The sequence below is a fragment of the Bombina bombina genome, chromosome 1 (genome assembly GCF_027579735.1).
Source record: "Bombina bombina isolate aBomBom1 chromosome 1, aBomBom1.pri, whole genome shotgun sequence".
Classification (NCBI taxonomy): Eukaryota; Metazoa; Chordata; class Amphibia; order Anura; family Bombinatoridae; genus Bombina; species Bombina bombina.
In genome coordinates this window covers 1,314,849,226-1,314,863,172 of record NC_069499.1, presented here as the reverse complement: position 1 = coordinate 1,314,863,172, position 13,947 = coordinate 1,314,849,226, and positions in this window count along the sequence as shown.

Sequence of the window (13,947 nt, the reverse complement as noted above, 5' to 3'; positions counted from 1 at the left end):
GCCAAAGGGGTGCGTTAGCTACGCGTGCTTTTTTCCCCCGCACCTTTTAAATACCGCTGGTATTTAGAGTTCACAGAATGGCTGGGTTTTCAGTGCGTTAGGCTCCAAAAAGGGAGCGTAGAGCATAATTTAGCGCCACTGCAACTCTCGATACCAGCGGTGCTTACGGACGTGGCCAGCTTCAAAAACGTGCTCGTGCACGATTCCCCCATAGGAAACAATGGGGCAGTTTGAGCTGAAAAAAAACCTAACACCTGCAAAAAAGCAGCGTTCAGCTCCTAACGCAGCCCCATTGTTTTCTATGGGGAAACACTTCCTACATCTGCACCTAACACTCTAACATGAACCCCTAGTCTAAACACCCCTAACCTTACACTTATTAACCCCTAATCTGCCACCCCCGCTATCGCTGACCCCTGCATATTATTATTAACCCCTAATATGCCGCTCCGTACACCACCGCAAGATACATTATAGCTATGTACCCCTAATCTGCTGCCCCTAACACCGCCGACCCCTATATTATATTTATTAACCCCTAATCTGCCCCCCACAACGTCGCCGCCAGCTACCTACAATAATTAACCCCTAATCTGCCGATCGGAGCTCACCGCTACTATAATAAATGTATTAACCCCTAAAGCTAAGTCTAACCCTAATACTAACACCCCCCTAAGTTAAATATAATTTAAATCTAACAAAATAAATTAACTCTTATTAAATAAATTATTCCTATTTAAAGCTATATACTTACCTGTAAAATAAACCCTAATATAGCTACAATATAAATTATAATTATATTGTAGCTATTTTAGGATTAATATTTATTTTACAGGCAACTTTGTATTTATTTTAACCAGGTACAATAGCTATTAAATAGTTAAGAACTATTTAATAGCTAAAATAGTTAAAATAATTACAAAATTACCTGTAAAATAAATCCTAACATAAGTTACAATTAAACCTAACACTACACTATCAATAAATAAATTAAATAAACTACCTACAATTACCTACAATTAAACCTAATACTACACTATCAATAAATTAATTAAATAAAATACCTACAAATAACTACAATTAAATAAACTAAAGTACAAAAATAAAAAAGCTAAGTTACAAAAAATAAAAAAATATTTACAAACATTAGAAAAATATTACAACAATTTTAAACTAATTACACCTACTCTAAGCCCCCTAATAAAATAACAAAGACCCCCAAAATAAAAAAATGCCCTACCCTATTCTAAATTAAAAAAGTTCAAAGCTCTTTTACCTTACCAGCCCTGAAAAGGGCCATTTGCGGGGCATGCCCCAAAGAATTCATCTCTTTTGCCTGTAAAAAAACCATACAATACCCCCCAAAAAAATTCCAACCCACCACCCACATACCCCTAATCTAACCCAAACCTCCCTTAAATAAACCTAATACTAAGCCCCTGAAGATCTTCCTACCTTATCTTCACCATGCCAGGTTCACCGATCCGTCCTCGGAAGTCTTGATCCAAGCCTCGGAAGTGTTGATCCAAGCCCAAGCGGGGGCTGAAGAGTGACGTCCATCCTCCGGCTGAAGTCTTGATCCAAGCGGGCAGAAGAGGACATCCGGACTGGCAAACATCTTCTTCCAAGCCGCATCTTCTATGTTCTTCAATCCGATGACGACCGGCTGATCTTCAAGACCTCCAACACGGATCCATCCATCTTCACCGATGACTTCCCGACGAATGACGATTCCTTTAAGGGACGTCATCCAAGATGGCGTCCCTCAAATTCCGATTGGCTGATAGGATTCTATCAGCCAATCGGAATTAAGGTAGGAAAATTCTGATTGGCTGATGGAATCAGCCAATCAGAATCAAGTTCAATCCGATTGGCTGATCCAATCAGCCAATCAGATTGAGCTCGCATTCTATTGGCTGTTCTGATCAGCCAATAGATCAACACTTCTGAGGCTTGGATCAAGACTTCCGAGGACGGATCAGTGAACCTGGCATGGTGAAGATAAGGTAGGAAGATCTTCAGGGGCTTAGTGTTAGGTTTATTTAAGGGGGGTTTGGGTTAGATTAGGGGTATGTGGGTGGTGGGTTGTAATATTGGGGGGGGTATTGTATGTTTTTTTACAGGCAAAAGAGCTGAATTCTTTGGGGCATGCCCCGCAAATGGCCCTTTTCAGGGCTGGTAAGGTAAAAGAGCTTTGAACTTTTTAAATTTAGAATAGGGTAGGGCATTTTTTTATTTTGGGGGTCTGTTATTTTATTAAGGGGCTTAGAGTAGGTGTAATTAGTTTAAAATTGTTGTAATATTTTTCTAATGTTTGTAAATATTTTTTTATTTTTTGTAACTTAGTCCTTTTTATTTTTTGTACTTTAGTTAGTTTATTTAATTGTAGTTATTTGTAGGCATTTTATTTAATTAATTTATTGATAGTGTAGTGTTAGGTTTAATTGTAGGTAATTGTAGGTAGTTTATTTAATTTATTTATTGATAGTGTAGTGTAAGGTTTAATTGTAACTTAGGTTAGGATTTATTTTACAGGTAATTTTGTAATTATTTTAACTATTTTAGCTATTAAATAGTTATTAACTATTTAATAGCTATTGTACCTGATTCAAATAAATACAAAGTTGCCTGTAAAATAAATATTAATCCTAAAATAGCTACAATATAATTATAATTTATATTGTAGCTATATTAGGGTTTATTTTACAGGTAAGTATTTAGCTTTAAATAGGATTAATTTATATAATAAAAGTTAATTTATTTCGTTAGATTTAAATTATATTTAATTTAGGGGGGTGTTAGTGTTAGGGTTAGACTTAGCTTTAGGGGTTAAAAAATTTATTAAAATAGCGGTGAGCTCCGGTCGGCAGATAAGGGGTTAATATTTGAAGTTAGGTGTTGGCGATGTTAGGGAGGGCAGATTAGGGGTTAATACTATTTATTATAGGGTTATTGAGGCGGGAGTGAGGCGGATTAGGGGTTAATAACTTTACTATAGTAGCGGTGCGGTCCGCTCGGCATATTAGGGGTTAATAAGTGTAGGCTGGTAGCGGCGACGTTGGGGGGGCAGATTAGGGGTTAATAAATATAATATAGGGGTAGGCGGTATTAGGGGCAGCAGATTAGGGGTACATAGGGATAACTTAGCTGGCGGCGGTGTACGGAGCGGCAGATTAGGGTTAAAAAAATTTAATAGAGTGGCGGCGATGTGGGGGGACCTCGGTTTAGGGGTACATAGGTAGTTTATGGGTGTTAGTGTACTTTAGAGCACAGTAGTTAAGAGCTTTATAAACCGGCGTTAGCCCAGAAAGCTCTTAACTACTGAATTTTTTCTGCGGCTGGAGTTTTGTCGTTAGATTTCTAACGCTCACTTCAGCCACGACTCTAAATACCGGCGTTAGAAAGATCCCATTGAAATGATAGGATACGCAATTGACGTAAGGGGATCTGCGGTATGGAAAAGTCGCGGCTGCAAAGTGAGTGTTAGACCCTTTCTTGACTGACTCCAAATACCAGAGGGCGGTAAAAACCAGCGTTAGGAGCTTCTAACGCTGGTTTTGACAGCTACCGCCCAACTCTAAATCTAGCCGTTAGTGTTTAGTGATATATTTTTTTATTTTTTTTTTTATTTTTGGGCAGTAAAATAGCTAAATGCCCTTTTTTTATATAGCCTTTTATTTTGGAGGTGGGGGGTTACTTGTATTGTAGTATAGAGTAGTATTTTTGGAAATAAAAGCTTAATCACTTAAACGCAATGCCATAAAATGCCATAGAAGAGGCACAACTTTTCTTTTTTTTGGTAATTTGTTTTATCTGCAATGGTAGCTTTTTCCCCATGTAATGTTATTGCTATTTTAGTTAATGCTAGTTTTTTTTAAGTTTTTTTATATTTTAGTAACTTAGGGGTTGTTAGATTAGGAGTGTTAGGGGGTTTAAATGTTAGTAGGTATTTTGCAATGAGGGCTGTGGTTGTTTAGGGGTTAATAGTGTAGAGGGTTATTTTGCAATGGGGGTTGTGGCAGTTAAGGGATTCATATTGCAGTGGGGTATTTTGCAATGATGGTTGTGGCAGTTTAGGGGTTAATGGTGAAGTGGAGTATTTTGCTAAAAGGAGTTGTGGCAATTTAGAGGTTAATAGTATAGTGAGGTACTTTGCATTGGGCTATGTAGCAGTTTAGGGTTTAATATATGTAATTTAGTGAAACTGTTTTCTCTAGCCATACTCTTTACGTGAACATTCAGATCGCGTACAAAGTTTGAGTATTAAATGCGATTGCGTTAGATCAATCAAATTTACTTTCAATTTGTAATACGAGCGGACAACGCCGCCCACAGAAAATATGGGGAGTGTAAACCCCCGTAAAAAACACAGCGATCTTGCAATCGCATTTACTCTCGTCGCACTAATGATAGTGAGCCCTTGAATACTTGAAATACCTGTGTTATTTTAATTTTTAAAATAGACATATACAATATTTATTTATATATTTATATGATATATATTGTTTACAACAATATATACATAACCTTTTACTTTCAACTTGTAACAATAGATCAAGCAGAGGAGCACTATTGATATACCTTGAGTGGTGTTAGCAGACAACAGTGCTAACATTTTTGTGCTCCACTTGTAATCTAGCCCTTAGTTTTGCTTTATAAAATAAAATTCAGAAATGATTCCCAGAAATTTCTCCTCCAGAAAAAAAAAAAAACACAACCACTTCTCTAAATATTGCAGTGATTTAAAGCCTTAAAATAGCATTGTTTCACATATTGGAAGATATTGTTTCCCCAGCAGTAATTACATACTACTTAAGTGTTCTAAGCTTTTAACCTACTCCAAACAGAATATGAGGTTAGAATTTGAATTGTAAGACAATACAAATATTTGCAGCAACTAAATTGAAAAGAATACGCTTTATAAAAACACAATTTTTAATCCCCTTAAATTGTTCTCAATACTAACTCTCAAATGTTTTTCACTTGACCCAAAAATCTATTTATTTTTTCGTAAATGCACACATTTTTTTCATACATTCTTTAACATTAATTTTCTCTTTCTCCTTTCACTTGCCATATACAAGTACGTCTTTTTGATGATAACAGAGAAGGACTCCCTGTTCGTTCTTATTTAGCCACCCAGCCATCAGTAAAAGGCCTTTATTTTACACAAATTCTCCAAATAGGAACAAGTCTTATCTTGCTTCAAAATATATGGAATTAGTAAAGCTTTCGGAGATGTATCTAAAGCCTTACAGCCTTGTCAAGAAGTAACAAAATAACTGAAACATATCAGGAAACCAGACAAAGAATCAATTGTATATATAAACAAGATGTTATGGCTAACCTAAATTGATATTGACAATATGAGAAAGCAAGAGGTCTGTATTTGATTGTACTTGTCATAACGGCAGGGGACTTCATTGCATGTCAACAATTTATCTTTTTTTAGGCAATGTCAGAAATGTTATTATGCTTTAAAACTTCTATTTATTTATGCATACCCATACACTAAATATAGTAATATTTTTTGGGTTTTAGGATTATAGATTTTTCCCTTCAAAAGTGTCATTAGAAATTACATGTATAATATCATGAACAGATTTCTTTATCTTTTAACCAACGCTATTTGTATTTTAAAATATCATTATTAAAATTAAGAGTAGATTGGTCCAATTTTAATTAATTATTGACTTTTTAGCTTGGATGATGACATGTTGTTGCCTTCTATACTATGGGGTAGAATTATCATAGTGCGAGCGGACATGATACAAGTAGCGTATCTTGTCCACTGCACATCGATAAATGCTGACAGCATGCTGTCTGCATTTATCATTGCACTAGCAGTTCTTGTGAACTGCTGGTGCAATGCCGCCCCCTGCAGATTCGCGGCTAGCAGGGGGTGTCAATCAACCCAATCATATTCGATCGTGTTGATTTCTGCCCGCGGCCTCAGAGCAGGTGGACAAGTTATGGAGCAGCAGTCTTTAGACCGCTGCTTCATAACTAAAGGCTAAAGGCTCGCCCGGAAACAGGGGTATCAAGCTCCATACAGAGTTTGATAAATCGGCCCCTATGTCTTTAGGGCAGATGATGACCATGTTTTGTCATACAGGGTAGGAAGCTAATCATGTCCCCCAACTTACCCTTACGCATAAAATGGCCAAATGGTCTGGCATTGCTGGTGGAATGTGGGGATGCTGGTGGCTTCATTATATGGGCATGGTGACATTACCAGCCTCAGAGAACCAGAAGTGCAAGGCTGCACAATCAAACCTCTTGATCTCAGTTCCATTAATCCCTAGAAACACCCAAGACCCACAATATGAACAGTGATTGCCTGCACATAAACTTAAAACACAATAAATAAAATAAAATAAAACACAGTCACCTAGATTTAGATTTCTGTGTTAGCCGTTTTGGCCGCCCGCTGGTATTTAGAGTCAGGCAGGTACAGGTCTACCGCTCACTTCCCTACCGCAATTCCAGGCTCCTGCAGATCCCCTTACGCCAATTGCATATCCTATCTTTTCAATGGGATCTGCCTAACGCTGGTAATTGGAGTCTTGGGAGAAGTGAGTGGTACAGCCTCTACCGAAAAGACTCCTACCGCCAAAAAAAGTCAGTAGTTAAGAGCTTTATGGGCTAACGCCGGAATATAAAGCTCTTAACTACTGTGCTATAAAGTACACTAACACCCATAAACTACCTATATACCCTTAAATCGAGGCCCCCCCCCACATCGCCGCCACTCTAAAAAAAAATTTTAACCCCTAATCTGCCGACCGGACATCGTAGCTATTTTAGGATTTATATTTATTTTACAGGCAACTAAGTTACCTGTAAAATAAATCCTAACCTAAATTACAATTAAACCTAACACTACACTATCATTAAATTAATTAAATAAATTACCTACAATTACCTACAATTAAATACAATTAAATAAACTATTCTATAATACAAAAAAACAAACACTAAATTACAAAAGATAAAAAAGAATTACAAGCAGTTTAAACTAATTACACCTAATTTAAGCCCCCTAATAAAATAAAAAAGCCCCCCAAAATAAAAAATTCCCTACCCTATTCTAAAATACAAAAGTAATCAGCTCTTTTACCAGCCCTTAAAAGGGATTTTTGCGGGGCCTTGCCCCAAAGTAATCAGCTCTTTTCCCTGAAAATAAAAATACAATACCCCACCAACATTACAACTCACCACCCACATACCCCTACTCTAACCCACTCAAACCCCCCTTAAAAAAAAATCACTAACCCCCTGAAGATCTCACTACCTTGAGTCGTCTTCACCCAGCCGAGCTGAATTCTTCATCCAAGCAGAGCACGAAGATGTCCTCCATCCAGTAGAAGTCTTGATCCAAGCGGCAAAGAAGAGGTCCTCTATCCGGGCGAAGTCTTGATCCAAGCGGCAAAGAAGAGGTCTTCCATCCGGGCGATGTCTTCTTCCAAGCGGCATCTTCTATCTTTTTTCTTCTGGATCCATCTTCATTGCGCCGACGCGGAACATCCTTCTTCCCCGACGGACTAACGGCGAATGAAGGTTCCTTTAAGGGACATCATCCAAGATGGCACCCCTTCAATTCCGATTGGCTGATAGAATTCTATCAGCCAATTGGAATTAAGGTAGAAAAAATCTGATTGGCTGATGCAATCAGTCAATCAGATTGAAGTTTAATCCGATTGGCTGATCCAATCAGCCAATCATATTGAACTCACATTCTATTGGCTGATCAGAACAGCCAATAGAATGCAAGTTCAATATGATTGGCTGATTGGATCAGCCAATCGGATTGAACTTCAATCTGATTGGCTGATTGCATCAGCCAATCAGATATTTTCTACCTTAATTCCGATTGGCTGATAGAATTCTATCAGCCAATCGGAATTGAAGGGACGCCATCTTGGATGATATCCCTTAAATGAACCTTCATTTGTCGTTAGTCCATCGGGGAAGAAGGATGTTCCACGTCGGCGGGATGAGGATGGATCCGGAAGAAAGAAGAGAGAAGATGCCGCTTGGAAGAAGACATCGCCCGGATGGAAGACCTCCTCTTTGCCGCTTGGATCAAGACTTCGCCCGGATGGAGGACCTCTTCTTTGCCGCTTGGATCAAGACTTCTACCGGATGGAGGACATCTTCTTGCTCTGCTTGGATGAAGAATTCGGCTCAGCTGGGTGAAGACGACTCAATTTTATTAGGAGGCTTAAATTAGGTATAATTAGTTTAAACTGCTTGTAATTCTTTTTTATCTTTTGTAATTTAGTGTTTTGTTTTTTTTTGTATTATAGAATAGTTTATTTAATTGTAGGTAATTGTAGGTAATTTATTTAATTAATTTAATGATAGTGTAGTATTAGGTTTAATTGTAACTTAGGTTAGGATTTATTTTACAGGTAATTTAGTATTTATTTTAACTAGGTAGCTATTAAATAGTTATTAACTATTTAATAGCTATTGTACCTAGTTAAAATAAATACAAAGTTGCCTGTAAAATAAATATAAATCCTAAAATAGCTACAATGTAATTATTAATTATATTGTAGCTATATTAGGGTTTATTTTCTAGGTAAGTATTTAGTTTTAAATAGGAATAATTTAGTAAATTTTAGGAATATTATTTTTGTTTATTATAAATTATATTTATGTCAGGGGGGTGTTAGGGTTAGAGTTATGTTTAGGGGTTAATAACTTTATTATAGTAGCGGCGATGGTGCGGGCGGGAGATTAGGGGTTAATAATTGTAGGTAGGTGGCAGAGATGTTAGGGAGGGCATATTAGTGGTTAATACTATTTATTCTAGTGTTTGCGAGGCGGGAGTGCGGCGGTTTAGGGGTTAATACATTTATTATAGTGGCGGCAAGGTCCGGTTGGCAGATTAGGGGTTAATAAGTGTAGGTAAGATAGCGGCGACATTGGGGGGGCAGATTAGGGGTTAATAAATATAATATAGGGGACGGCGGTGTTAGGGGCAGCAGATTAGGGGTTCATAGGGATAATGTAGGTTGCGGCGGTGTCCGGAGCGGAAGATTAGGGGTTAATAATAATATGCAGGGGTCAGCGATAGCGGGGGCGGCAGATAATTGGTTAATAAGTGTAAGGTTAGGGGTGTTTAGACTCGGGGTTCATGTTAGGGTGTTAGGTGGAGACTTAGAGAGTGTTTCCCCATAGGAAACAATGGGGCTGCGTTAGGAGCTGAACGCTGTTTTTTTCTCAGCCAAAACTGCCCCATTGTTTCCTATGGGGATATCGTGCACAAGCACCTTTTTCCAGCTTACCACTACCTTAAGCAACACTGGTATTGAGGGTTGAAGTGGCGCTAAGTTAGGCTCAACGCACCCTTTTTGGAGCCTAACGCAGCCCCTCAGACAACTCTAAATACCAGCGTTGTCTTAAGGGTGCGTTGTGAAAATAGCAGCGTTAGCTACGCGGCTTTTTACCGACAAAACTCTAAATCTAGGCGATATATATTTAAATATATTTTCACTTATAATAGGCCATCAAAAAGGCATAGAGATCACCAATAACCCTTGTAGTAAAGCCCAAAAGCCCCTCTTTAAAATAAAGCCATTATATAAGTTTAAATAGGCAGGTGATAACCATGGTAATAATGATCACTTTGTGTGAATACATGTGCATTTATTTGAGCAAAGGTTTATGGTAGCCCCTATAGTTTTTTAACTCTACCCAAGGCCCTTATTTATATGATGATAACCTCTTCTTCTTGTAAGCATAGTGTTTAGAAAAAAAACACAGACACATACACACAATTGTTTACATCCTTGTTTAGTACAATTGAAATAAAATTATTGAAACATTTTTGATCGAGTTCTTCCATGTCATTATATACACATAAAATAATGTATATATTGGTATAGTATGAATCTGGTGGGTCTGCTGAAAAACAAATAAAGAAATAAAAAGGATTAGATAATAAGTGATTATTAACTGGTTATTGCTACAGCAAGCTGGTGGTAACAATAAGCAATTTAAAAATTATTATTAATTATACACATATTAACACAATTATATATATATGTATATAATCATATACATATATATATTTATATTACTGCCATTGCTGCGCTACTTACCCCTGCACTTAGGTTCTGATGCTGTCTCGGACGGCATCAGAAAGAGGCTCCCTTTAGAGACTATGGAAGCGCGCTCTCATGAGTGCAATTCTTCCTAGCAATGTGAACACGAGCTTGCGTTCACATTATGCTTAAGTTGTAATACCAGCACATTAGCGTCTGCTGATATTACTCAGTGGAGCACCAATATCACTTGCGCGCAAGCGATATTTATCTCTCCACATGTAATCTTGCCCATAATGTGTGGCTTACATGTGTCATGTCAGCCCAACCACTGCAGGAGATAATAAACCTACCTAACCCCTGGCCACTATTCTGCATTAGGTGTAGGGGTCTCCAAACCGGATCTGTTAATCTTATTAAGATTATCTAAATGTGGTTAGGCTCACTTTAGCAAGATAAAAAGAATTTAACATGGATATTTCCTTTATGTAATATTTTAAATTTATGGTCATGAGGGAGATAGTTCTCCATAAATGTAATCCTTTTACTGCGCTTAATGACACATGTCATCATCCAGGGCGGTGTGGGGGGGGGGGGCATTTTCTTACCCCCAAATCCCTGGTAAACCAGTGGATCAGCATCTCCCATGGACAGTGATTTCACCAAGCCAAGTTAGTGTGTGAGCAAAACTCAATGCACACTAACTTCAGAATTTCGGATATTGTGACTGTGTTAACTTCTTCTCCCCATAGACTTCAATGGAGCACACATGACCTACAGCACTAAAGTCGAAGTGTTTTATGAATATTTTACCTTCCAATGATATATGTTTCCATTTGCTTTTTGTGCAATGCCTTACTTCGGAGTCTAAAAAATACTGGAAATATAGAAATATTGAAATGCACCTTGAGTATTTAAATTCATTTGTAGGATTTAATGATTGATTTGAATAACTTTTATTTATTAAAAAATAAAATCTTGAGCCTCTTTGAAATATGTATTATGGGCCAGAATACAAGTGGTGCTCTAATGAAAGCACAGGTGTGATAACCAATATTGCTTGACTGCGCTAAGATTAGTGTGCTACTCTGATATTACAAGTCCATGGTAAATCTTGTCTAAATATGTGTTTGTGTGTATTGACCCATGTCTATGGCCTCTATTTATCAAGCTGTCAACCGCAAATACGCTGGAATTCCGCAGCGTATTTGTGGGAAGCCTGATTTGCCTTAGTTATCAAACCCTACAGACCGGCAAAAGTAGAATTTAGTGACGTAACATACGATCCGCCGGACTCAGTCCGACACAGATCGATGCTTACGTCACTACAGATGTTCCGAATGCAAGTTCGGCACAATCTGACTACTTTTGCTAGTTATCAAATAACTAGCAGGTACGCTCGGCACTTTTCCGACCCAGGGTACCTGGTTTTCAATCCGCCACCCTGGAGGCCACGGATGCCATAGGAATTAATGGGAGTCTGAAAGCAGCAAAAGCTCATGTTCGCTGCTGCTCGATATCCCATTGATTCCTATGCTAATGTCTTCACCTAACACCCTAACATGTACCCCAAGTCTAAACACCCCTAATATGCCCCTCACACCGCCGCCACCTACATTATACTTATTAACCCCTAAACCACCGCTCCCCGACCCTGCCAAAACTAAAAAGTATGTAACCCCTAAACCGCTGCTCCCAGACCCCTCCGCAACTAAATAAAGTATTTAACCCCCTAAACCACCGCTCCCAGAGCCCACCGCCACCTACATTATACTTAGTAACCCCTAATCTGCCCCCCCCTACACCGCCGCCACCTACATTATATTTCTTAACCCCTAATCTGCCCCCCTACACCGCTGCCACTATATTAAAAATATTAACCCCTAAACCTAAGTCTAACCCTAACACCCACTAACTTAAATATAATTTAACTAAATCTAAATAAATTATTCCTATTTAAAACTAAATACTTACCTATAAAATAAACCCTAAGATAGCTACTGTATAACTAATAGTTACATTGTAGCTATTTTAGGGTTTATTTTTATTTTACAGGCAACTTTGTATTTATTTTAACTAGGTACAATAGTTATTAAAAAGTTATTAACTATTTAATAACTAGCTAGCTAAAATAAAGACAAAAGTACCTGTAAAATAAAACCTAACCTAAGATACAATTACACCTAACACTACACTATCATTAAATTAATTACCTACATTAACTACAATTAACTACAATTAAATAAAAATAAATACAATTATCTAAAGTACAAAAAACAAACACTAAATTACAGAAAATAATAAAATAATTACAAGTTTTTTAAACTAATTACACCTAATCTAATCCCCTAATAAAATAAAAAAGCCCCCCAAAATAATAAAAAGCCCTACCCTATACTAAATTACGAAAAGGCCTTAAAAGGGCCTTTTGCGAGGCATTGCCCCAAAGCAATCAGCTCTTTTACCTGTAAAAAAGTACAATAGCCCCCCAACATTAAACCCACCACCCACACACCCAAGCCTACTCTAAAACCCACCCGATCCCCCCTTAAAAAAAACTAACACTAACCCCTTGAAGATCACCCTACCTTGAGAAGTCTTCACCCAACCGGGACCTCTTCTGGCCAGCTTCGATGAAGACTTCTGCCCGTCTGGAGGACCACTTCACCCGGCTTTGTTAAGGACTTCGGCTCCAGCTGGGTGAAGACTTCTCAAGGTAGGGTGATCTTCAAGGGTTAGTGTTAGGTTTTAATAAGGGGATATTGGCTGGGTTTTAGAGTAGGGTTGGGTGTGTGGGTGGTGGGTTTTAATGTTGGGGGGTATTGTACTTTTTTTTACAGGTAATAGAACTGATTGCTTTGGGGCAATGCCCCGCAAAAGGCCCTTCTAAGGGCTATTTTTGTAATTTAGTATAGGGTAGGGCTTTTTATTATTTTGGGGGGCTTTTTTATTTTATTAGGGGGATTAGATTAGGTGTAATCAGTTTAAAAAACTTATAATTATTTTATTATTTTCTGTAATTTAGTGGGGTTTTTTTTGTACTTTAGATAATTGTATTTAATTGTAGTTAATTGTAGTTAATGTAGGTAATTCATTTAATGATAGTGTAGTGTTAGGTGTAATTGTAACTTAGGTTAGGTTTTATTTTAAAGATACTTTTGTCTTTATTTTAGATAGGTAGTTATTAAATAGTTAATAACTATTTAATAACTATTGTACCTAGTTAAAATAAATACAAAGTTGCCTGTAAAATAAAAATAAATCATAAGATAGCTACAATGTAACTATTAGTTATATTGTAGCTATTTTAGGGTTTATTTTATAGGTAAGTAGTTTTAAATAGGAATAATTTATTTAGATTTATTTAAATTATATTTAAGTAAGGGGGTGTTAGGGTTAGTGTTAGACATAGGTTTAGGGGTTAATACATTTAATATAGTGGCGGCGGTGTAGGGGGGGCAGATAAGGGGTTAATAAATATAATGTAGGTGGCGGCGGTGTAGGGGGGGCAGATTAGGGTTTAATAAATATAATGTAGGTGGCGGTGGGCTCCGGGAGCGTTAGTTTAGGGTTTAAACACTTTTAGTTGTGGCGGGGTCCGGGAGCGGCAGGATAGGGTTTAATAACTTTAAGTAGGTGGTGGTGGTATAGGGGGTGGAAGATTAGGGGTTAATATGTATAATGTAGGTGGTGGTGGGCTCCGGGAGTGGCGGTTTAGGGGTTACTACATTTATTAGAGTTGCGGTGGGCTCCGGGAGTGGCGGTTTAGCGGTTAATAACTTTATTTAGTTGCGTCTGAGTCCGTGAGCGGCAGTTTAGAGGTTAATACATTTATTAGAGTTGCCGTGGGCTCCGGGAGCAGTGGTATAGGGGGTAAACAGTTTAGTATAGT